Raw genomic sequence first — 26191 nt, 5'->3', positions numbered from 1 at the left:
TGTAAATGTTAAAGTTGTTTTGTTGGCAAATGTTTGGTCTATATAATTTCACCACACACACAAATTTATAGAACTGTACAGTAAAAAGAGTGAGTTTTACTACATGCAAATTATACCTCAATAAACCAAAAAAAAAAACCTATTGGCCATCGAGTCGATTCCAACTCATAGCTACCCTACAGGACAGAGTAGAAGTATCCTGCAGGGTTTCCAAGGCTATAATCTTTACGGAAGCAGACTGCCACATCTTTCTCCTGTGGAGTGGCTGGTAGGTTTGAACAAAGGTTGGCAGCCAATTGCTTAACCACTGCACCACCAGGGCTCCTTATACCTCAATAAATTTGACTAAAAAAAATAAAAAGGCCACAATTTGGCTCTCCAAATTAAACGATGGTTGTGTTTTCAGAAGCTAAAGAAGTTACATTCGGTAACAAACAAAAACTGATTAGGCTGTTTTTCTCTATAACGGGCCTACCCTAGTTAGTAATCTGGCCTTTACTAACTTTGTAACTACTCGTTATGATAGTTACCATTTATTGAGTGATAAGTACCATTCTGTTTCTATAGGTTTACTGCTTAATTTGTCAATTACAGATGAATGTAAAGTATGAAAAATCCTCCCTCACCTCTCCACACCACACTCCCTATTCACTCTACTCCCCAGAGATAACCACTATGATAAAGCTTTTTCTACACACTTACGAGCCCACAATTTTCTCTGTAGTCTGAATGAGATTGTGTTATACTCTTGCTTTTCCACTGAACAAACCTTGAACATCTCTTCATGTCAATACATACAAAGCTATCTCAATCTCTAACAACTGCACAGTATTGCACAGAATGATGGCCATCATTTCATTAGCTATACCCCTCACAGAGGTTCTAATTTAATCCTCAAAAGGACTGTACAGAGTGGGCCTATTATAGAGAGGCCCTCAAGACTCAAAAAGATGCACCAGTTTGTTCCTTAAACAGATACTACCGATCTTAGTTTCTCAGTGTTGCTGTAACAGAAATAGTGGGTGACTTTAGTGAACATAAATTTATTTTCTTATAGTTTAGGAGGCTAGTAGTCCAAATTCAGGACACTGGCTCTAGGCGAAGGCTCTCTCTGTCCACTCCCAAGGAAATTTCTTGTCTCCCTCAGCTTCTCTTCCTGTATTCCTTGGTGATCTCCATGTGGCATCAGTCTTTTCCCATTTGTGCTTTCTTGCTTCTGTGCCTAATCTGCTCCTTTTGTATCTCAAAAGTGATTAGTTTAAAACACATCCTACACAGATAAGGCTGCATTAACATAACAAAGAAAACCCTATTCTTAAATGAGATTACATCTACAGGTATGTTGCTGTTAGGTGCTGTCAAATTGGGACTCAGCAACCCTATGTAAGACAGAAAGAAATACCGCCCGGTCCTGTGCCATCCTCACAATCGTTGCTATGTTTGAGCCCACTGTTGCAGTCACTGTGTCAATCCATCTCGTTGAGGGCCTTCCTCTTTTTCGATGACCCTCTACTTTACCAAGTATGTTGTCCTTCTACAGGGACTGGTTCCTCCTGAAAATATGTCCAAAGCACAAGGTCTCACTATTCTTGCTTCTAAGGAGCATTCTGGCTATACTTCTTCCAATACAGATTTGTTTGTTCTTTTGGCAGTTCATGGTATATTCAATATTCTTCACCAACACCATAATCCAAGGCATCAATTCTTCAGTCTTCCTTATTCATTGTCCAGCTTTTGCATGCATAAGGCGCACCTTAGTCTTCAAGGTGACATCTTTGCTTTTTAACACTTTAAAGAGGTTTATTGCAGATTTGCCCAGTGGTATAGGGGTTAGAATTTACAACACATTTTTTAACACAATTCAATCTATAACACTACCCTGTGTCATGAACACAACACTGCACAAGGTCAGACATAGTCTCGGTCATCATATAACTTATTACAACAACCCCCTTGACCAGTGGAAGTCAAGGAAGACTCGAGGAATCTGGGGGCCTAGAGAGACTGGGGCAGGGACGGTCATAAGGTGAAAGCATCCCATTTCTGCTACTTGGTCTTGCCTCCCCTCCCTCACCATCAGATTAAGGACACACAGAGAATCAGTCACTGGCTCCATCCTGAGAGTACCCCATTCAAAGGCTTTGCTCTCACCAATGCAAGTCTTCCATAAGCTCCATCATGCTGCTAAATGCCTGTTCACACCAAGCCACCCACAAAGTTGTATACTTAGCAAAACATGAATTATTTTACATGTTCACAAAAGTAGCAACCAAGTAAATCCTGCTGGCAATCCTTCTATCAAGAAGGAAATAGAAAAACAGAGGTTGCAAACTCAAATGCTTACAGGGGCCAGGCAGTGATACACATGAGTGGAATGTGCAGGGAAGCCTCCCCATTTTAAGAATGGTAGCCACTCAGCTCTAGCAGATAGCCACCACGGGGAAAATGCAAGGCTTTTTTGTTGGTTTTGTTTTGGGGGAAGGAATAAAATCTCCTAATTAAAAAAAATTGTTATGGAAATTAAAAAATATATACAAAAAGTAGAAAGAATAGTATAAAGAACCCCCATGCACCACAATCTGGCTCCAACAAGTACCAGCTCATAGTTGATCATTTCAACAACCCAAGACTGTTCTGAAGCAAATACCTGACACTACATTATTTCATCCATAAATGTTTTACTATATACTCGGAAAAGATAAAGACTATTTTTAAGCATAATGGTATACTGGTTATCACACCTAAAAAATCTTAACAATAAATCTTTAATATCATCCAATATCCAATCAGGGTTCAAATTTTACCAGTTGTCTCATAAATGGTCTCCCATCCCTTTTATAGTATGTTTGAATTCAGATCTTAATAAGTTCCATACATTGCAACTAATTATATCTCAAGTCTCTTTTAATCTATATACTCTCCTTCATTTCTTTCCCTGCAATGTATCTGTTAATTGAGCCAGATCATTTGTTCTAGACAGTTCCCCTCAGTCTAAATTTTGATGACTGAGTTTAACATGCCAGGAGCTGTATTCGAATGTTTTCTTCTGTGTGAAAAAACATTGCTTAAATGCCAGTAGTTATTTCTGTTTAAAAGAGATGCCATATTGGGGTATGTGTGTGCGTGTGCTATGCACACATACGCATTTTATTTTGAAGGTCTAGACTGGCTAGTTTGAGGAATCCAATGTGTTCTTGCTCATACAACCTGCAGCTCTTCCAAAACTAAAACTTGGTGTTGGAAACTTGGAGTTCAGATTCTACAGGGCATTCTGAGGTCATGCAAGCCTTTAGAAGAATGAGATCACTAAGGACCCCAGCCGGTCTTCTAGTAGGAGAGACAGACAACTATACCAGTCAATGAACAAGGTGATTTCAGATAGCATGTGCTATGAAGACATTCAGAGAGCAAGGAGATAAGGTGTGGCTCCTCTGCATTGGGTTATTAGGGAAGGTCTTTCTGAAAAGATGCCCTGTGAGTTGGGGCTGCATGATCTGGACAGGCCAGCACCAGATTTGGTGTTCAAAAGTATTCCAGCAGAGCAAATGCAAGTCTGAGGCCCGCGGCAGGCCTTACCTAGGGAAAAGCACGGCCAGTGAACACAGGGAGTGAAGTCCAATAAGGAAGCCAGGACCAGACCATGCAGGCCCCACGGTTTACAGAAAGAAGTTGGGATTCTATTTTAAATGAAATGGATACCCACTGGAAGACAGAAAACCAGGTAGTGAAAAGATCTAATTTCAATTTCTAAAAGGCTTCTCTGATGGCATAAGGAGAACAGACACAGATGGGAACAAGTAAGGCAAGGAGACCAGGTTGGGTAGCTGCGGAAATCTCTCAGGACAGAGATGGCGGTAGTGTGGGCTATGGTGGTAGCAGTGGTCTGCAGAGCACTGGGTGGATGTGGGGTTTATTCTGGAGTGCTTGCTGCTGCATCAGATGTGGGGAGTGTCATCTAGGCAGGGCACCTAGACTAGCCCTGTCCCCAGGCCCTAAGCCACCAAAACAAAGACAAGACTAAAATGTGAATAGCAGTTTGATGAGGACCCATTAACTCAAAAGAAAAAAATCCCTGGAAGTGCTTTCACTTCTTCATCTTCATAATCATAGGATACATTTTCATTTGTATCCTGATGAGCCAGATCAAACTCAGCCACCACAGGTTGCCTACCTACTCTCCAATTTCCTGTCAGAAGCCACCCTTGGCAGGGCCGCCTTTCGCTGCACGTTTACCATTCTTTTCTCAGGGTCCTATTCAGAAGTGTGTCTATGCTCACCATTTCTCTCCCTGAGACAACAGTAAGGCATCTGTCTTGGCCTGGCAAGACCCACTTTCCATGCTGTGGTCATGTGGGTTGCTCTGGTTATACAGCATAATCATGAGCAGGCCAGCAGGACGGTACTGAGGAAGGCCAAGTGTGCCTGGTATGTGTCAGTGGAATGCCACGGGCCACATTCTTCAGAGTGCACCAACGCATGCCATGGCCCCGAGTCCCTCGCAATCGGAAGCTCGTGAGCAGCAGTTTCTCCACAACTCTGGGAAACTTGTCGTAGGCGATGACCTGCACCCACTTGGTTTCATTCTGCCAGACACAATCTGATGAATCAATCCAATTCTCTGCTTTATCTTTTCCCTCCTCAAGGAATCACTCAAAATAAAACCAACCCCCTGGCCTCGTGATGGTTTCCTTACCTAATTCTGCTGACAAACGGCTCTTCCACCAAACTACCACATACAAGTGCTCAGTCTGGTCAGCGCCAGGACTGGGAAAATCTGCCAGACTATTCTGCCCCATTAGATTTACTGTAGTTTTAAAAAATTTCAGCATTTGAACCTGTACCATAAAAAAAGAAAGCCAAGAGGTGTCTCAGGGGGCCTAGAGGGCAGACGAGAAACACAAGACCTGTCAGGTCTAACCGTGGCTCTATCACCAAATGACTTTGATTTTCTCCCTCATAAAAGGGAAATGAATACTGATGTGTCATTGTTAATGGAGCAGTATACTGATACATCTTTTTGAGGGAAGTTTAGCAATATGTATCAAAAGCCTTTAAAAGTATCTATTCTTTTGATGCAGAAATTCCTTCCCACTCTAAGAAACTTATCCTAAGGAAATAAGAAAAATGCATGAAAATGGCTCATGAAGAGGATTATGAGAGAAAAGCTGCAAATAACCTTAAGTGCCCATCAACAGAGGATCAGAAGACTCCACACGACATGGATATCCGTATGTACCTGATCTCCTTCCTGTGACGTTTCTGTATACCACTCCCTCCTCCTTCAAGAGCTCTGCAGAGAAGTGGGCAGGCAGAATCTAGGTGTCTCCCAGGTTACTGGCTGTAGCACTGTCATAACTGCCCCAAAGATTCACCTTGCATCTCTAACAAAACCCCCTTGAAAAGCTGACAAAGGCCATGGACCCCGTCACCAGAGAACATGTGTAAATACACAAATTTTTGCATATAATTTCAGGAAGGCCTAGAAAGTCTAGGAAAAGCATATCATTCAGATTTAACAATAAAAAAATAACTCTGACAAGCAAACAAATTCTGAAAACGGGCAACTCTGGCAAAAAAAAAAAAAGGGTAGGGGAACTTCAGTCTTTGTAGTGAACTGGTTAATCAGGCAAACAAGCAGCTAAGAACACTACTAATTCTATTTGTATCCTTTGAAATAATAAAATAAATCCAAACCAAATGTGTCAGGAACACAAAACAATATACTTGACCTTACACATAACAAGCAAAAGGAAACAATGTGCCACGAGGAACAGGAAATATGGAGAGATTTCCAAGTTTATTGGGTGCATTCAGGAACAAGAATCTGATCCTGCTAAATAAATACACTGTTGCAACAACAACAACACAAAAGGGCAGTCCTCAAAGGAAAAGGGCATCTTCAACACGTGAGAAGGTCAGCAATAAAGTTTAGTCTAAATCAGAAGATTCAGATATCTGTTTCCCTCCAGCAGTAATGAAATAAAACATTAGCTCTGGGGAGATGCATGGTACACAAAAACCTCACTTCACAGAATAAATGCACCCCAGAAAACTTGACTCTTATTTTCTCCACTGATTTCCAGAGTCAGCTCAGCTACATTCCTAGAGAAGAAAATCTCCTAAAGGAACACAGGAATGGCCGCATCCTGACCTCGGCAGCCCCGGCGTGATCTAGCCCCTGTCCACCTTTCTACTTCCTTTGATGCCATTCTCCCCCTTCTCACAACGTACTGCCCTAGTCACACCGGCCTTTCCACTCTGGCTGCCCAGAGCAGAGGCTGCTCTTCACACAGGCTACCCGCTTTGCTTAGAATGCTCTTACCTCTCCAACACCTGCTCATTTTTCCAGTCTCAGCTTAAATGTCACCTCCTCAGGGAAGCCTTTCCTGCTCCTTCCTTACCCATTATGTTAGGTTCATCTTTCCCTTGTGCTGATAGAGGTGGTGGTGGTAATAAAACAAAACACAACTGCGCTCATTCATTTTATATGCACTATCTCATTTAATCCTCATTATTAACCAAGTATGTGGGAGCCATTACCATGTTTATTTTACAGACGTGTGGTAGCCAGCCCCCAAAATGATTCTCATGTCACTCATTTAGTCTAGGCCTCCTTCCTATCCCTCACTAAAATAGGACTAACTTGTGTAACCAATAGGATACTGCAGAAATGACAGAATGTGGTTTCTGAGGCTAGGTCATAAAAGATATTGTGGCTTTTTGCCTGTCTTAGTTATCTAGTGCTGCTATAACAGAAATACCACAAGTGGATGGTTTTAACAAAGAGAAGTTTATTTCCTTACAGTAAAGTAGGCTAAAAGTCCAAATTCAGGGTGTCAGCCCCAGGGGAAGGCTTTCTCTCTCTCTTGGCCTTCTCATCAGTGTTCCCCCGGACTAGGAGCTTCTCGGCACAGGGACCCCGGTCCAAAGGATGCGCTCTGCTCCTGGCACTGCTTTCTTGATGATATAAGGTCCCCCATTCTCTGCTTGCTTCCCTTTCCTTTTCTCTCTCTCAAGAGATAAAAGGTGGTGCAGGCCACAGCCCAGGGAAACTCCCTTTACATTGGATCAGGGATGTGACCTGGGTCAAGGTGGTGTTACAATCCCACCCTCATCCTCTTTAACATAAAATTACAATCACAAAATGGACGCCAACCACACAATTCTAGGAATCATGGCCCAGCCAAATTGATACACACATTTTTTGGGGGACATAATTCAAACCATGACATTGCCTTATGTTTGCTTAGATTGCTTACTCTGGGGAAAGCAGCTACCATGTTGTGAGGACACTCAAGCAGCATGTGGAGAGGTCCATGTAGAGAGGAACTGAGGCCTATCACCAACAGCCAGCACTGCCTTGCCAGCCATGTGAGTGAGCCATTTTGGAAGTGGATCCTCCAGTACCAGTCTAGCCTTCAGATGACTGCAGCCACAGCTAACATTTGACTGCAACCTCAAGAGAGAACACAAGCTGAAAACAACCAGCTAAGCCACTTCTGAATTCCTTATTCACAGAAACTGTGAGATAATACACATTTGCTGTTTTAAGCCACTACATTTTGAGGTGATTTGTTATACAGAAATAAATAATATTGATGGGAAAACTGAGACTCTAAGTAACTAGCTCACATCACACAATTGGTAAGTGGCATAGCAAGGATTTTTGAGTCCTGATAGTCTGAATCCAGAGTCTAAGTTCTTAACCATTATACCATACAAAACAAAATCCAGGAACAACAGCTCTCTTGTTACCACAATTAATTATCAAGCTGGAAGGCTGCTGCTATTACAAACCCAAGAGGAAAACGAACCTTAACTGATTAACAATGTTCTTCTTAATAAGGTAGAGTCCCCATGCTAAAGGACTGACTTTAAGGAGAGGGTAAGAAATCAAACACAGCTATTGTTTACCCTTGCTTGGTATAGCAAAATGACCTCCCTCAGCACCATGACCCTAGGGTAAGGCAATGGCGAAATTAATCCCATCGGTCTCTGAGCCAAGTATAAGGTGCCACATCTCAACCAGGTTAAATCTTTAAAACTAAGCAACTGCAGTGTGATCTAGGGGAAAGAACATGAGCCTTCGAGTCTGTGACAGGAGCCTGGGTTCCAATCCTGGCTCCACCACTGAGACAAGTTCTTCAAACCAGTTTCAGTAGATGAGAACTGTGGCCCTGCAGGGCTATTGGGAGGATTAAGCAAGGTACTGTATATAAACCCCTAGGAGAATCCCAGACACACAATATATACCCAACAATTGTTATAATAAGTGGCTAGTATCCTGGGAAACACTCAGTCCTTGCTCCACAGGGGCCTGAAAGTTGTGAAGTTGCTCCCAAGCCTCCACAGCCCTGAAATCTTTGGAAGGCATTTTATGGGACCTCCTTCTACTCACATGAATGAGATAATGCCCTCTCTTACTCAACCTCCCAAACCCAGTGAATAGGTATGATTTTGGCTGAAATAATAATCAGCAAGACCTGACAACTAGTAAAGAACAGAGTCAAAACACCAGCCCAGATCTGTCTGATTCCCTGGGCCCAAACTCTTGGCCACTGTATGGAGAGAGATCGAGATAATCTATGTCTAGAACCAAGAGCAATGCCCAGCGCAGAGTAAGTGCTCAATACAACTCTAAGAAATACTAACAATATTCCTTCAAGGAAGGTATTATTAACCTCATATTACAGTTAAGAGAACTAAGGTAAAACTCTTAGTTTTCTCATATTCTTCATCAACCTCCTCCAGCTTTTTATAGGAAATGTAGGTTTTCAACAAGAAAGTGGGGCTTGTTTGGCTTCCCACCATCTGGCATTCTCCTCCAGTTGGATGAGCCCCTTCCCAAGTCAGTTGATGTGGTTGATCTCGGAGCCTATCTTTGAACAGTTCTTGCCGAGTTCTGAGAATGTGAGCATGATGTGGCCTCACTTTCTTCATTTATAAAGCAAGTTTCTAAAAGGGCCCCAAAGGGCCTTCTCAGGGCCAGAACAGAATTCTGCAGAGTACAACAGACTGAGTGCCCCTTTCCATCTAATGTTCAATACTCCCTCCTTCCTCTTAGGTACAACTGTGAAGCAGAGACAGCAAGCAGCTCCATAGGGGAGTGTCTAGAGGATTCCACATGCCCAAATTCCACAACCACCGGCACAAGGCAAGAAGAAGGAGCTTTGTTTTAATTTTCTTTTAAAACACTCGCAGACATCCCCCTAAAAAACATTCTTTTAGTCAAGTCGAAGTGGATACAAACCGGTTATCACATATTAAAACACAGTTGGCCAATGGTGACGTTGCCAAGGCCAACAGCAGGCTGGCACTGCATGTACAACAGTTTCTTTCAGACACACAAAGATAATTTGGCAAATAGCAACCACAGAAACATCCCCCTCCCCTCAACTCCCACAAGTCCTAACTTCTTCTCATTTTTGGCAAAACACTATCAGGTTGTCTTACATACTATCAAGATAATCCCAAAGGTCAAGAAAAATGTCAGAATAAGTACATTTCAATGGCTTGGAATACAAAAACGTCCATTTATAGCAATGCTGAAAAGTAGTGGAAAGAGGCACCAACTTTGTGTCAGAAGATGTAAAATGTTTTTAAAGTAGTGAAGAATTAATTAAGTGACCCACTGAATTAGCTAATTTGAAATCTAAATGTTGCTGCGGCAGCGTACAGAAAATCTGATGTAAATGGGTATCTTTCATTTGACCAAAAAATTAACTAAAATATTCATCCAGATGCTGAGGGCCAGAGAAGCAGCTCTCTCCAGGAGAAGAAATGAATGGGGAAGCTTCACTGGAAAGCTAATTGGGTTTGTCATATATATCAAGGAGAAAGGAAAGTGATAACACACAAAGGCTCCTAAACTCAGCTATTTTTCTAAATCAGTATATATTTGGCAGCACGATACAGCAAGGAACCAACTTATACCTATTAACATTTTCATTTTATAAATCTGTTCTTCTTTATTTAAAAAAAAAAAAAAAAGTGGTTGCCACTCTTCTTAGCAACAGACTTGCTTCCTTTGAAATAATGCTGAACGGCTTAGGTCACTGCCTACAAGTCGTTTTTTAATAAATGTGAAATGTAATCAACTCTCTTTCGTGTTTTGACATAAACTCATGCATGATACTAAAGAGTGGTATTTCCGCACCAATGAAGCTCTTGAAAAGATACAGGTCCTGGACAGTGAGTGCCCTCCTCCTCTTTGGTCACCACTCTCACAACTAGAAGGGACATATACGGATGGAAGGTCACAAACCAGACCTCTGGAGGCCAGGGAGAGTAGCAATCAAGCAGAGGTCCCTAGCGCTGGTGTTTGTGCAGACGGCCATCATTCCACAAACCTGGGAAAAGGAACTTTTCAGGGCCTACGATCCTTTGTTGGGTCCTCACCCCCTTGGAGAATCTCATGAAAGCAATAGGCTCCTTTCAAAGAAATATGTCCTTGTGCACATACACAAAACTGGGCATAAAATTTCAGGCGTAAATGACTCCCTAAATTCTATCCATACATTTTAATATGATGCTCGATATCCATTCCATTCTCTCTCTCTCTCTCGTGCGTCTCCTTATGTTGCAGACACTGGAAAAGTAAAAACTATGTGCCACCAACTCTTGCAGCTAGGGTTTGAATGTGATTAAGGGTTAATCAGATACAACTGCATGAGATTTGGAAGGCATGTACAAGATGGCATACACTGCTATTGCTGTGGGCAAGCCCAGCAGTGAAAGCATTTGGTTTTTCTAAGGCAGAATTACGGGTCCTGTATGTAGGCATTAAGTTCATGGGTATCAAGTGGCAGAGTGCAGGACATTTTGCTGGCAGACTGTAGCCTGGCTTTGGATCCAGTAGCAGTAATGTCCTGATGGTGGCAGTGATTTTGGAGTTGGCGACTTCCAATTACTGAAGAGTCTGCTGCTTCCTTGGTACCCTAGGCCTATGGTGTGGCTTTTGGAATCATTCATGATGCTCAACCTAAAATCTCCTTTTTCAGTCCTCCCAATAATTCTGTTAGCCATATTTAAATTAACTGTAGTGGGCTGTTTTCTCTCAACTGAACCCAGACCAAAACAAAACCCTGTTCTATATTTTTCTAAATAAGTAGTTGCTATTCTGAATTACAAATCCCAAGATGCAAATTCTAGTCTCTAGCTTCTGTTTTATTAATGTTAAGTCAAAAAAGTCCATGATTCACAACCACACCATAATTTAAACCTAAATGGCTCTCAAATAAAAATTACAAAATTAACTAATTTGAGGAAGAACTGGCTGCCCCTCTGTTTGGAGGCTTGAGGATCTGCTGCATAGTGTGTTATATGCACAGTATTAAACAGTATGTGGTTACTAGTGCTCCCAAGCAACTGGTAATCCTTTCCCTCTCCTGAACATACGAAAGACCACATTTCCTAGATCTCCTACAGAGAGGTGAGACTTTGTTCCTAATTCTGGATGTGGGATGTAACCGCAAGTGACCAGGTGTCACTTCCTCGCTGAAGAACTTAGGGGTTTGTCAGTTGACAATTCTCCATGCTCATTTGCCCTACCTTGGATATCAAGAAGCTTACATGCTCCAGATTGTGTAGCCACAAGACAGGGGAGTATTCCTCAGTCTGGGTCCCTGAAAAACTACGTAGAGTAGAATACTACCCCCGCAACCACACGTAAGAGATAAAATTTCTTGGTTAAGTAACTGGGATTTGAGGGTTGTTTACTACCATAGCAAAGTCTATCCTATCCTGCCTAATCCACCACCCTAGAGAAACTCTCACATGTGTGCAGAAGGAGACACACAGAAGTAAGGACATTCACTGCAGCACTGTTCGTAATAGTGGAAAACATGGAAAAAACCTACTGGAAACCTAAATGGAAAAATGGATAAACTACGGCTTAATCATACAATGGAATACTAAACAGCAGCTAAAATGAGGACCTAGATCTACACGTACCAACACAGGTAAATCTTAAAAACAAAGCTGAATGAAAAAAGAAAAGTTTCCAAAGGACATGTACAGAATGATACCATTTATGTATTCTTAAACAGTATGTAATATTGTTTTGCACACTTCTAAACGTATTTTCAAAAAAGCATAAAATCTCTTCCCTATCCTATCAACAAGGAGCCCTGGTGGCACAGTGGTTAAGCGATCGGCTGCTAACCCAAAGGTCAGTGGTTCAAACCCACCAGCTGCTCCACAGAGAAAGATGTGGCAGTCTGCTCCCATAAAGAGAAACTCTAGGGGGCAGTTCTACTTTGTACTGCAGGGTTGCTATGAATTGGAATCGACTCAACAGTAATGGGTTTTTTTTAATCCTATCATCACCCCCATTACCCAACCCTTCCAAAAGAGTAGCTTGACAGAAAAAGGAACATGTCATGGATAAGATTTTTCCCCCTCTTTTATTTATCCCTATTATGCGATCTACTTCTCAGTCACTGAAAACCCTATGGAATGCAGTTTTACTCTGAAATACATGGGGTCACCATGAGTCAGAATAGACTTGACAACAACTTTTCGTTTGCTTATTTAACTGTCAAAACTTGGAAGAAATAAATTGAAAAGTCAGTAATGAAAAAGCCTTCACCAGCCAATCTATAAGTATCTAACATTACTTAAATTTTTAATTTATTTATTGTGCTTTAGTGAAAGTTTACAGCACAAATTAGTTTCTCATTCAAAAACTTACAATTGTTTTGTGACATTGGCTGCAAATCCCCACATTGTGTCAGCACTCTCCCCCTTTCCCTTTCCAACTGGGTTCCCTATGTCCATTCGTCCAGGTTTCCTGTCCCTTTCTGCCTTTGCTTCTGGGCAGGTGTTGCCCATTTGGTCTCGTATTCTTGATCAAATTAGGAGAGATGCTCCTCATGTGTGTTATTGTTTTACAGGCCTGTCTAATCTTTGGCTGAAAGGTGGACTTCAGGAGTGGCTTCAGTTCTGAGTTAGCAGGGTGTCCAGGGGCCATAGTCTCAGGGGTTCCTCCAGTCTCTGTCAGACCAGTTAAGTTTAGTGTGTGTGTGTGCGTGTGCGTGAATTTTGTTCTACATTTTTCTCCTGCTCTGTCCAGAACCTGCTATTGTGATCCCTGTCAGAAAGGTCGGTGATGGTAGCCAGGCACCATCTAGTTCTTCTCAGCTCAGGCTGGTGGAGACTGTGGTTCATGTGGTCCATTAGTCCTTTGGACTAATATTTTCCTTGCATCTCTGGTTTTCTTCATTCTCCTTTGCTCCAGATGGGATGGGACCAATAGATGTATCTTAGATGGCCGCTTGCAAGCTTTTAAGACCCCAGACGCTACTCACCAAAGATGTAGAACATTTTCTTCGTGAACTATGTTATGCCAATTGATCTAGATGTCCCCCGAGACAATGGTCCCCAGCCCTCAGCCCCAGTAACTCTGTCCCTCAAGGTGTTTAGATGTGTCTAGGAAGCTTCTATGACTTTGTCTTGGTCAAGTTGTGCTGACTTCCCCTATATTGTGTGCTGTCTCTCCATTCACCAAAGTTAACAGTTGTCTATTATCTAGTTAGTGATTCCCCCCCCTCCTCAAGCCATCAAAGATTGTTTTTTTTCTGTGTGTAAATCTTTTCTTGGGTTTTTATAATAGTGGTCTCAATACAATATTCGTTCTTTTGTGATTGACTTATTTCACTCAGCATAATACCCTCCAGATTCATCCGTGCTGTAAGATGTTCCACAGAGTTGCCATTATTCCTTATCATTACATAGTACTCCACTGTGTATGTACCATAATTTATCCACTCATCTTAGGTTGTTTCCATCTTTTTGCTATTGTGAATAATGTCGCAATGAGCATGGGTGTGCATATGTCTATTCGTATGACGGCTTTTATTTCTCTTGGATATATTCCTAGGAGTGGGATTGCTGGATTGTATGGTATTTCTATTTCCAGCTTTTTAAGGTGGCGCCATACCGTTTTCCACAGTGGCTGTACCATTTTACATTCCCACCAGCAGAGCGTAAGAGTTCCAATCTCCCCACAACCTCTCCAACATTTGTTATTTTCTGTTCTTTTTGATTCATGCCAGTAATGTCAGGGTGAGATGGTATCGCACTGTAGTTTTGATCTGCATTCACTTGGCAATATTTTTAAAGCAGGTGACAAGATCTTCCAAAAGCATTAGTATTAAAATAGAGATCATGCATTTCAAATTATGAAGATAAATCAACAATTTCATGAAATAATAATCCTGTACACTCATAAAGCATTTTTCAGTCCAAAGCTCTTTCACAGATATCAGCTCATCGTGGTCTCTCACCATCCTCGGAGAGAGCAAGGAAAGAGTGTATCATCATCCCCATTTGACACATGAGGAAACTAAACTGGTGCTCAGTTTTACCCTAATCAGCTAAGTGATTTCTCCATCACACGGCTTTTAAGTAGCAGGACCAGAACTAGAAGCAAATATTTATAAACAGTAAATGTTTGATCAAGTCAGCATACTCTAAAGTTTATACTGATGACAGCAACTTAGCAGACCAGAAATGGAAATCCACACAATCTCTGAGCACTACACTCTGGTAGGTTTATGAGGAAATGCTATGTAATCCTGTTTTCTGAGCCATGACCATTTTAAGGTTAAATAGTGAGTTCTTCAATTCCCAGATATTGAAACCTGGTACTATTTATTTAAATTAAACCCAAAATGTCATTTTAAAAGGTACCTAATTAGAATAACAATACTACTAAGATATGTCATTTATTTTGCATCAGTTCATTTATTCCACTCTGTCATACCTGAGGTTTTTAATTCTCAGATAATGGCCACCAGCATTCATTTAGTTCCCCCTCATAACTCTACAAGAGCTCAAGCAACAGAAGCTACTGTGTTGGACTTAATAAAGGACCAAAAAGGATTCAGTACAATTTATTGCTCCAGACCAGCACAACATGAGAAAAGAAATAGTCAATAGTTAAAATTATAAAATCTGATATAAAAGATGATAAAATGTCCCTAAAAGTGATCTACAGTAACATAAAACCAGTGTGAACTAATAGCAGCAAAAAGACAAGCCTGTTTCATGCTTTGGGTCATAGTGGTAGTAGAACTTAAATTATTAAAGATTTTTCATTTACAAAGTTAATTTGGTAGAGAACAAGTATGACTTAAATTTTTTAATAATTCATTAAAAAGTTATATAAAAATCACCTCTTATATTAGAATCAAGCATATCATCGACTTAGACAAGACTTTATAAAGAAATTTAACAACATAAAATGAAATAAAAGCGATTTGTAATGTGTTATTGTACTGTACTGTATAATGATGATAAGCAAGATTGTGTTATAAGAGAGTAATGTTCTTCTTTTCTTTAGTTATGATTCAGTTTTCTCTTCCTCATACTTATGAAGGAAAAAATTATAACAAAATAAAATGGTATGATGTTTTCACATGAAAACATGCTCAACATCACTAGTGATGAGGGAAATGCAAATTAACACCATAATGAGATACTACTAAACACCCACTACCCATTGCCGTCAATTCGATTCCGACTCACAGCGACCCTATAGGAAGAGTAGAAGTGTCCCATAGGGTTTCCAGGGAGCAGCTGGTGGATTCAAACTGCCGACCTCTTGGTTAGCAGCCTGAGCTCTTAACCACTGTGCCACCAGGGCTCCAAACACCCACTAGTATGGCTAAAATAAAAAATACTGACAACACCAAGTACTACTGAGGAGACCAGGAATGCTAACATGAGGGGCTACAGGTAGGAATGTAAAATCACAGCTACTCTGCAAAACAGTTTGGCAGTCTCTTATAAAATTAAACATACACTCACCACATGACCCAACAATCCCATGTCTAGGTATTTATCCTAGTGTTGTAGGCTGAAAAATGGCTCCCAAAAGATATCTATGTCCTAATCCTTGGCATCTATGAATGTCACCCTGTATGGTAAAAAAGGGTCTTTGCAAGCGTGATTAAGCTAAGGATCCTGAGATGGGAAAATTATCCTGGGTTATTCAGGTGAGCCCTAAATACAATCACAAGTATCGTTGTAAGTGGGAGGCAGAGAGAGATTTGACTACACACACAGAAGAGGAGAAGGCAATGTGACCATAGAGGCGGAGATTAGAGTAATGGGGCCATAAGCCAAGGAATGCTGGCAGCCACCAAAAGTTGGAAGAGGCTAGGAATGGATTCCCCTAGAGCCTCCAGAGGGAACATGACTCTGCTGACACTGAGCCACAGCTTCCAGAACTGTGAGGGAATACATTTCTGTAGTTTTAACCCATTTAGTTTGTAGTGATTGGTTACAGCAGCCACAGAAAATTCATACACCAAATGTACTCAGAATGCACAGTCCCACAAAAAACTGTACAGGAATATCTATGGCAGCTCTATTCACAATCACCGGTAACTAGAAACAACCCAAATGTTCTTCAATGGATAAATGAATAAAGAAACTGTGGTACATTCAGAAAATGGAATACTACTCAGCAATGAAAAGGAACAAACTATCGTTACATACACTATTTGATGGATCTCGAAGGCACTGTGCTCAATGAAAGAAGCTTATCTCAAAAGATTACATACTGGACAGTTCCACTTATATGACATTCTCAAAAAAAAACAAAAAACATGGTGACAAGAACAAATCAGTGGTTGCCAGGGGACAGCAGTGGAGGGACAGTGTGACTATAAAGAAATAGCACAAGGGAGATTTTTGGGATTATGAAATTGTTTTGTGTCCTGTTGTGGCGGTGGTTACACACATCTACAATGTATTAAAATTTATAAAACTGTACATTAAAAAGGCAATTTTACTGTTTATTAATTTAAAATTTTAAAAAAGTAGGAAATTAAATTAGAAAAACCTACCAAAAAAAAAAAAAAGCCGCAAAACACTACATCCTTGAAACTCTGACCTAGCAAAAAGTAAGAAGAATTTGCCCTGACCAGAAGATCTAAAAGAAGGGTAGGGTATCAATTCAGATAAAACTATAATCTTACTGTCATCCCCATCTCCCTGTTTGGCAAGGACATAGACAGAGAAACAGGAAAAAATGAAGAGTGAGAACTATTCATCAAAAAACAAGTTTCAGGCCCTCCCCAACAGGAAAATCTCTATTAGCTATCAGGACTCATACCATATTTATGATTTGATATCAAGTATCTTATAAACCAAGACCCAACACCCTGGGCTTTCTAATCAATTTCTGGTATAGTTCACTCTTGATCCTCCACTGGAATGGGCATAAGGGACAACACAGAAAAATAAAACCCATTTATTACAAATGGTTCTATTTATTCTCTATCCTCTCTATAAAAATTGTGGCATGGAGGCAAATCATTATCAGCATCAACGGCTCAAAGCTGATTGCTATGATGTGGAGGTCAGACACACCTCCACCTCCAACCTTTTTACCAATTCTGACACCATCTGTCCCTCCCACAGCCCTCTCTACTTCTCTGCTGGGTTCAGTAATTCATTGCAATGGCCACACGGAACTCGAAGACCGTACTCACAGTTATGGGGTTTATTAGGGAAGTAACAGGTTACAATTCAGGATCAGGAATGCTCAGGATACAGTTCTTCGATCAGGACAGCCTCTTCTCAGCCATGCCTGCAGGTAGGCTCTCTCTGGCCCTCACCCCCTCAGCCTGGCCTCCGCACTGCTCAGGTAAGTGTTACAAAACTCTTTTAACTCTGCCAGTAAGAGACTGGGGGTACCTCCACTCTGCCAGTAAGCCTCGGCCTGAAGGTGCTCAGCTCTCTTGCCCTGTGGGTTGGTGTCATGGATTGAATTGTATCCCCAAAAAATATGTGTATCAATTTGGCTAGGCCATGATTCCCAGTATCATGTGATTGTCCACCATTTTGTCATCTGATGTGATTTTCCTATGTGTTGTAAATCCTGCCTCTATGATGTTAATGAGGAGGGATAGGCAGCAGTCATGTTAACGAGGCAGGAATCAATCTACAAGATTGGATTGCATCTTGAGCCAATTTCTCTTGGGAAATAAAAGACAGAAGCAAGCAGAGAGACAAGGGGACCTCATACCACCAAGAAAGGAGTTCCAGGAGCAGAGTGCATCCTTTGGACCCAGGGTTCCTGCGTGGAGAAGCTCCTAGTCCAGGGGAAGACTGATGAGAAGGACCTTCCTCCAGAGCTGACAGACAGAGAAAGCCTTTCCCTGGAGCTGATGCCCTGAATTTGGACCTCTAGCGTACTAGACTATGATAAAATAAATTTCTCTTTGTTAAAGCCATCCACTTGTGGTATTTCTGTTATAGCAGCACTAGATAACTAAGACAGTCGGTATGCCTAGCACTTCCACAGACAAGTGCCCAGAGGCACCTCACTCCACCAGGAAGCCTCCTACCCGAAGGTGCTCAAAGCTCTCTTGCTCCAAGGGTCGGCACACCCACTGTAACCGCCCTGCTACATGGGCTGGGAAACCCACTGCATCATCTCATACTGGTCTCCTGGTTCTGCTGCCGCCATTCCTTGCCATCTTGCGCTGTCTCCAGTGTTACAGCTCTCTCTCTGTCTCTCGAATCTAAGAGGTTCTCGGCGCAGGGACCTCAGGTCCAAAGGATACACTCTGCTCCCACTTCTTCTTCTTAGTGGTAGTGAGGTCTCCCCATCCCCCTCTGGGATGGCTCATTTTAAGCCTAGCGGGATAGCAAAACCGACCAATCTCCTTGTTAGGGTTCCACACACCTTATTTGCATGGTCCCACCCCCACAAGGGTGCCATGCACCTTATGTGTATTATTCGCAAGCTGTCCCCTGGTGAGCCACAAGCATCTTATTTGCATAGTCCCACCCAGTCTTTTGGTGAGAGTTACAAGACCACGGCTAGAAAGGCTGTATTAAAGCAATTCATCACACTACACTCTCTTACTAAAATCAGAACTAGCTTAGTAACAAAGGAGAATGAAACAACATTTGAACCAAGAGGATTCTCCAAAGTTACTTGGCTGAGCTCACTTTCACTTGGCTGAGCTCACTTTCACTTTATAATTAACTATAAACTTAAGAACTGTGCAGTCAAAAAAGCTTAGTTTAAGAAAGTGAAATGCTCCTACATGGAAAGAGCCTCAAAGGAATTTAACTCTTCTCTTCATCCTACGGCTAGTGAAGATGCTGGAGAAAAATAACATGGCTAAATGACATAAAAAAGGAGGAAACTCAAAGCAAGAGCATGAATAACCAATCTCCAAATATCCAGCACAGAACATACAACTTTTTGAAATTCCTTGACAGATTCCCAGAAAGTCATGAGGAGAATTATCCATCACTACAACATAAAGAGGAAAACGCAAATACTCTGGTAAACCAGTAAATTCCTTGGGATTTTGTCCAATCAATAAATGTTCTGACCAAAGAAAATTAAGTTTGCTTTATTATGTAATTCTAGGTTGGGTTGACGGCCACACACACTTATATACCTCAGAACTTACCTCCAGCAAGCTAACCACAATGTATTCAAACCAAACTGTGCTTCATAAATCCCTCTTTCATACAGGTTCATAAATAAAACCTATGTAGATTCTGATAAAGGAGCCAGAGAAAAACGAAGTGCGCTAAACAAGGAGCCAGAAAAAAAATGAAGTGTGCTAAACAAGTAGTAGTAAATTTAAGGGTTAGATAATTTTGTCCTGAAAACATATTACTTGAGGGAAAAAAAAAATAGCCATCTGGTCAGACGATGCTGTCTCTGACAGGAAGAATGGACTGAGGCCACAGACAACAAGGAAATCCTCAGGGAAAAGGAGTAGAAATACAGAATCCCTGACTTCATGCAGCAGAGATGGAAAGATCTCTACAGCTCATATCCTCCAATCACCCTATAAAATCTGTTGCCATCAATTCCAACTCATAGTGACCCTCCAGGACAGAGCACAACTGCCCCATAGGATTTCCAAGGGGGCAGCTGGTGGATTTGAACTACTGACCTTTTGGTTAGCAGCCAAGCTCTTAACCACTGCACTACCATGGGAAGCAATGAAGAAAAAAAAAGTGTTTACAGGTCAAGTTGGGCTTTTTTCTAGAATTTTCTTGCAGAGTTGCATTCTAGTGTCATCGTATGTTCATGTATAACCCATGGATCTTACAGATAATTCTTACTTATTACCAACATTGTACAACCTAGTCTCAGACAAGCTGTTCATCACAGTGTTACTACTTATTTCTTAATCTTCCTCTGATCTAGTCATTTTTGGCTTACTCTTTTTACTGACAGATTCATTATTTCTAGAGTTACAACATAATTACTATTTGTTAGGGGCCAACCAAAGGCCAGCAGGGGACACTGGTGGTTCAGCAGTGAATTCTTGCCTTCTATGCAGGAGACTCCCAGCCAATTCCCAGCCAATGCACCTTATGCACAGCCACCACTTGTCTATCAGTGGCATGTTGCTATGATGCTGAACAAGTTTCAGTGGAGCTTTCAGACTAAAACAGATTAGGAAAAAAAGGCCTGTCGATCTACTTCCGAAAATCAGCCAATGAAAACTCTATGGATCACAGTGGTCCAATCCACAACCGATCATAGGGATGGAGCAGGACCAGGCAGTGTTTCATTCCATTGTGCATAGGGTCGCCATGAGTCAGCGACAACTCAAAGGCAGCTAGCAACAACCACCACCACCACCAAGGGCTAGGCACCATTAGATATTTTATATTCCTTAGTTCATTTAATTCTCTTACCAATAGTACAATCAAGGTTAGCACCATAATTCCCATTTTGCAAATCAGGAGCTAGAGACTCAGGTTAAAACGACTTGTTGTATTTCCAACACCTGGCAAAGCATGTGGCATAGAGGATATGCTCAACTAGTACCTACTATATGAATGCTGGTACCTGCAGTCACACTGCTAATAAACGGTCAGCTAAGGTATAAATTCAGACAAAACCATGATCTTAATGCCACTCCTGTCTCCCTATTTGGCAAGGAGATGGACATAGAAGCGGAAATTGTCAAGAGACAACAGAACTCCATATGTTCTATAATCTGTACTTTTGAGTCTGTTCTGCATAGCTGGGAAGATTCAATTTAACATACACTGTTACACTGTCAACCTTTCTTTTCCCAGGCTCATTTTAGTTTGTTTTCTTTCTCTCTTTCACTTGCTCCCTGGCTCTCTCTTTTTCTTCCTCCTCCCATTCCCTTCCCTCTCCCCTTTACTTTTGTTTCCTTTTAAAATATGTCAAGGGCTTTGCACAGCGCCTGGCACAGAGAAAGCACTCAAATGGCAGCTATACGAAGTAGGCAATATGTTACAACACTTGGTGACTAAGTAAGATGAGTTATTATGCATGACACATCATCTGTGAATCAAGGAACTGCCTCTGGTTTCCCTAATGTACTTCAGAAGAGATGGAAGTGCTTTTGCGGAAATGAGCCTCAACGTCTAGCCAATGGATAAAAAGTTTTAAATGTAGTCATCAGTATTTCTCAGAAGTATGCCAGAAAAGTGAACTGTACTGGATAAATAACTGAAAGACTGTGTGCATTCCACCTGACTCAATGCTGAGCATACATCCTCAAAATGATATCCATCGCAGAAGCAGCATACAAGTTAAGAGGTAAAAAGTACCAAATGGTCACTGTTTTGAGTTCAGCCAAAACCAGGGCACCCAGAGAACATGCATGAAGGGAACCAGTACAACATCGGTGGGCCTAGGAATGAGCCTCACACCATAACAAGGACTAGGACTGCGGGGCAAATGATCACATGATCAGGTTCCTCCCTCTTTACAACGTGGAGGGGACTGTCTACAGAGATCCGAGAAGGTCTGGGCCAGATGCACCATGGCTGCCCTGGCACTGGTGCTGCTCAGTAGCAAGAGGCTGCAGCCCTCACCAATCCCAGAACAACTCACTTTATCCCTTTTCCTAGACCCCATCTAATTTCCTTTTTCACTATTTTTTCTTGCCTTGCTCTTGTTTTTCTCAGCACTGGAATATAAATGCCTGAGGACAAGTGTAGTCTTGCCCCTTCTGTAGGTCTTGGTCATAACATGCACTCCAGCTTGGTAACTGGTATTCCTCTTCTCCTTCCCCCATCACAGGTTTGCCATGGCTCCCGTGGGTGCCAAGCAGCCCTACAACTTGCATTCACACATAACCAAGCAGCCAATCCCTTAGTTTGGGAACTTTGTTACCTAAGTGCAGAGAAGTAGTGATCCTCCAGGTCCTAACCAGCCCTGGGGGTAAAGGACATCCCAGGTGCAATGACATGGCTCCTTCATCTGTATATTTGTGGCCATTCATTATGCTACTCATGAATGTATTGATAACTCCTCTACAAGCCAATTTAAGAGGGAAAAAAAACTTAATTTCAATTAAAGGGTCATAATTTACCAACTCTTCTGACTCATCGTTAACACCACGATTACACGTTCTTACAAAGCAATGACGAGGACTTATGGACACCCAAAGAAAGAAGTCAGACCAGGGTTTGATCAACTTATAAAATTCATCCGTTAACAATGACGTCCCTTCCTCTACACCAACAAAGAGAACTTCAAAGAGGAAATCACCAAATCAATACCATTTACAATAGCCCCCAAGAAGATAAAAATACTTAGGAATAAATCTAACTAGAGACGTAAAAGACCTATACAATGAAAACTACAAGGCACTACTGCAAGAAACCAAAAGAGACCTGCATAAAGGGAAAAACTTACCTTGCTCATGGACAGAAAGACTCAACATTGTAAAAATGTCAATTCTACCCAAAGTAATCTACAGATACAATGCAATCCTGTTCCAAATTCCAAAGGCATTTTTTAATGAGATGGAGAAACAAATCACCAACTTCATTTGGAAAGGGAAGATGCCCTGGATAAGTAAAGCATTACTCAAGAAGAGGAACAAAGTGGGAGGCCTCATACTACCTGATTTTAGAACCTATTATACCACCACGGTAGTCAAAACTGTCTTGTTATTGGTACAACAACAGATACATAGGATCAGTGGAACAGAATTGAGAATCCAGACGTAATTCATCCACCTATGAGCAGCTGATATTTGACAAAGGCCCAAAGTCCGTTAACTGGCAAAAAGACAATCTCTTTAACAAATGGTGCTGGCATAACTAGATATCCATTGGCAAAGAAACGAAACAAGACTCATACCTCACACCATGCACAAAAACTAACTCAAAATGGATCAAAGACCTAAATATAAAATCAAAAACGATAAAGATCATAGAAGAAAAAAATAGGGACAACACTAGGAGCCCTAATACATGACATAAACAGAATTCAAACCATAAGTAACAACGCATAAACACCAGAAGAGAAACTAGATAAGTGGGAGCTCCTAAAAATCAAACACTTACGCTCATCAAAAGACTTCGCCAAAAGAGTAAAAAGACAACCTACTGACTGGGAAAAAATTTTTGGCTATGACAAATCCAATCAGCGTCTAATCTCTAAAATCTACAAGTTATTGCAAAACCTCAACAACAAAAAGGCAAATAACCCAATTAAAAAATAGGCAAAGGATATGAACAGGCACTTTGCCAAAGAAGACATTCAGGCGGCTAACAGACACATGAAGAAATGCTCACTATCATTAGCCATTAGAGAAATGCAAACCAAAACTACAATGAGATACCATCTCACCCCAACAAGGCTAGCATTCATCCAAAAAACACCAAATAATAAATGTTGGAGAGGTTGTGGAGAGACTGGAACAACTTATACACTGTTGGTGGGAATGTAAAATGATACAACCACTTTGGAAATCGATTTGGCACTTCCTTAAAAAGCTAGAAATAGAAGTACCAAAGGATCCAGCTATTCCGCTCCTTGGAATATATCCTAGAGAAATAAGAGCCCCCACACTAATAGATATATGCACACCCATGTTCATTGCAGCACTGTTCATGATAGCAAAAAGATGGAAACAATCTAGGTGCCCATCAATGGATGAATGGATAAACAAATTATGGTATATTCACACAATGGAATACTATGCAATGATAAAGAACAACAATGAAGCTGTGAAACATCTTATATCAGGAGGAATCTGGAAGGCATTATGCTGAGTGAATTTAGTCAGTCGCAAAAAGACAAATATTGCATAAGACCACTATTATAAGAACTCAAGAAAAGGTTTAAACACAGAAGAAAACATTCTCTGATGGTTACAAGGGTGGGGAGAAAGGGAGAGGGGTATTCACTAACTAAATAGTAGACAAGAATTATCTCAGGTGAAGGGAAGGACAGCACACACTACAGGGGAAGTCAGCACAACTGGACTAAACCAAAAGCTAAGAAGTTTCCTCAATATAACCAAACACTTTGAGGGACAGAGTAGCAGGGGCAGAGGTCTGGGAACCATGCTTTCAGGGGACATCCAGGTCAACTGGCATAACAAAGTTTATTAAGGAAATGTTCGGCATCCTACTTTGGTGAGCGTCATCCGGGGTCTTAAAAGCTAGTGAGTGGCAATCTAAGAGGCATCAATTTGTCCCAACCCCCCTGGAGTAAATAAAAATGAAGAACACCAAAGTCACAAGGAAAGCATTAGCCCAAAAGACAAAAAGGGCCACATAAACCTGAGACTGCATCAGCCTGAGACCAGAAGAAATAGATGGTGCCAGCTACCAGCAATGACAGCCCTGACAGGGAACACAATAGACCGTCCCTGTCGGAGCAGGAGAAAAGTGGGGTGCATAACTCAAATTCTAGTAAAAAGACCAGACTTAATGGTCTGAGACTGGAGGAACCCCAGAAAGCATGGCCCCCGGACTCTCTGTCAACCCAGCACTAAAACCATTCCTGACGCCAACTCTTCAGTCAAAGATTAGACTGGACTATGGGATATAAAATGATACTCATGAAGAATGTGATTCTTAGCTCAAGTAGATTACATGAGACTAAATGGGCAGCTCCTATCCGGAGGTGAGATGAGAAGGCAGAGAGGGTTAGGAGCTGGTTGAATGGACATGGGAAATCAGGATGGAAAGGAGGACTGTGCTGTCACAGTATAGGGAGAGCAATTAGGGTCACATAACAATGTATGTATAAATTTTTGTATGCGAGACTAACTTGAATTGTAAACTTTCACTTAAAGTGCAACAATAAAATTAAAATAGATAAATAAATAAATAAACAATGACTTCCTAATTTGGAAAAACTGTCTCCAAAACATACTCTGAAAAATGTTCTCAGAACATCTACATTTTTCCCTACTTTGATTATGTATTACCTTGACTACCCAAAACCAAATCAGTTGCTGTTGAGTCAACTCCAACTCATGGTGACCCCATATGTTTCAGAGTAGAACTGTGCTCCATAACGTTTTCAATGGCTATGATCTTTAAGAAGTAGAATGCCAGTACTTTCTTCATAGGCTCCTCTAGGTGGATTTGAACTGCCAACCTTTCAGTTAGTAGCTGAGAGCTTAACCATTTTTACCACCCAGGAATGCCTATTACCTTGACTAGGATATGACTAATTTTCATTTGAACAAAATTTATTTTCACTAATCAGGCTGATTCAACTTCAAATGGCCTTCTGTATCAAATATTCCTTGACTGAGTTTACAGAAATCTATGTTATTTTTATTAAAAAATAATAAAAAAAAACTATTTTACAAATAACAAATCTTTCCTTGTATTTATTTTTTCTGAAGGCTTTTCTCCATTGTATCCATGTCTTAATTATACTTAAAAAAAAAAAAAAAAAGCCCTTAAAAATATTAGGAAACATTATACATTTAGTTAACAGACAATGGCAAGATCATAAATGAATTAATGCTAAGGAAGACACTAACACAACGTCACATGTGAAATTCCAACCAAAGTAATGAAGACAGAGCTACAAAGGCAGCTTACTACTAATAGTACAAGCAATACACTTTCTGCCAGACTGAAAAGGTTCACATGTCACAAAAAAGATACATTTCTCTGAGGGAAAAAAATTCCCTTATACTGTATCCACTGAATAATAGATTTTGTTTTGAATGAGGGTGTCCATGCTCAGCCACACAATCCACTTCATTCCAGCCACTACCTCAAATGTGCTTCTCACGAAAAACAAACCCTCCAGATGTGCTAATAATGATAAATTCTTAGTTTTCAGCTTTTCCTTGCTGGAAAAAAATATTGCAAAAATATTATATAACTTAATACATTAAAAGTGATTAGACTAGTGCCTGGAATATAGTAAACACTCAGTAAATGTTACCTA

The 26191-nt window shown here is 41.0% G+C and overlaps 1 protein-coding gene across 1 annotated transcript in view; it reads right to left on the bottom strand.

Moving 5' to 3' along the window:
* The window catches only part of ABL1 (ABL proto-oncogene 1, non-receptor tyrosine kinase), a 163642-nt gene that overhangs the window by 126960 nt on the left and 10491 nt on the right, over window positions 1-26191 (bottom strand). The window lies entirely within an intron of this gene.

Source organism: Trichechus manatus, unplaced genomic scaffold, assembly GCF_000243295.1.
Source record: "Trichechus manatus latirostris isolate Lorelei unplaced genomic scaffold, TriManLat1.0 scaffold00038, whole genome shotgun sequence".
In the NCBI taxonomy this organism is placed as follows: Eukaryota; Metazoa; Chordata; class Mammalia; order Sirenia; family Trichechidae; genus Trichechus; species Trichechus manatus.
This window is presented reverse-complemented; position numbering and strand designations above follow the sequence as displayed.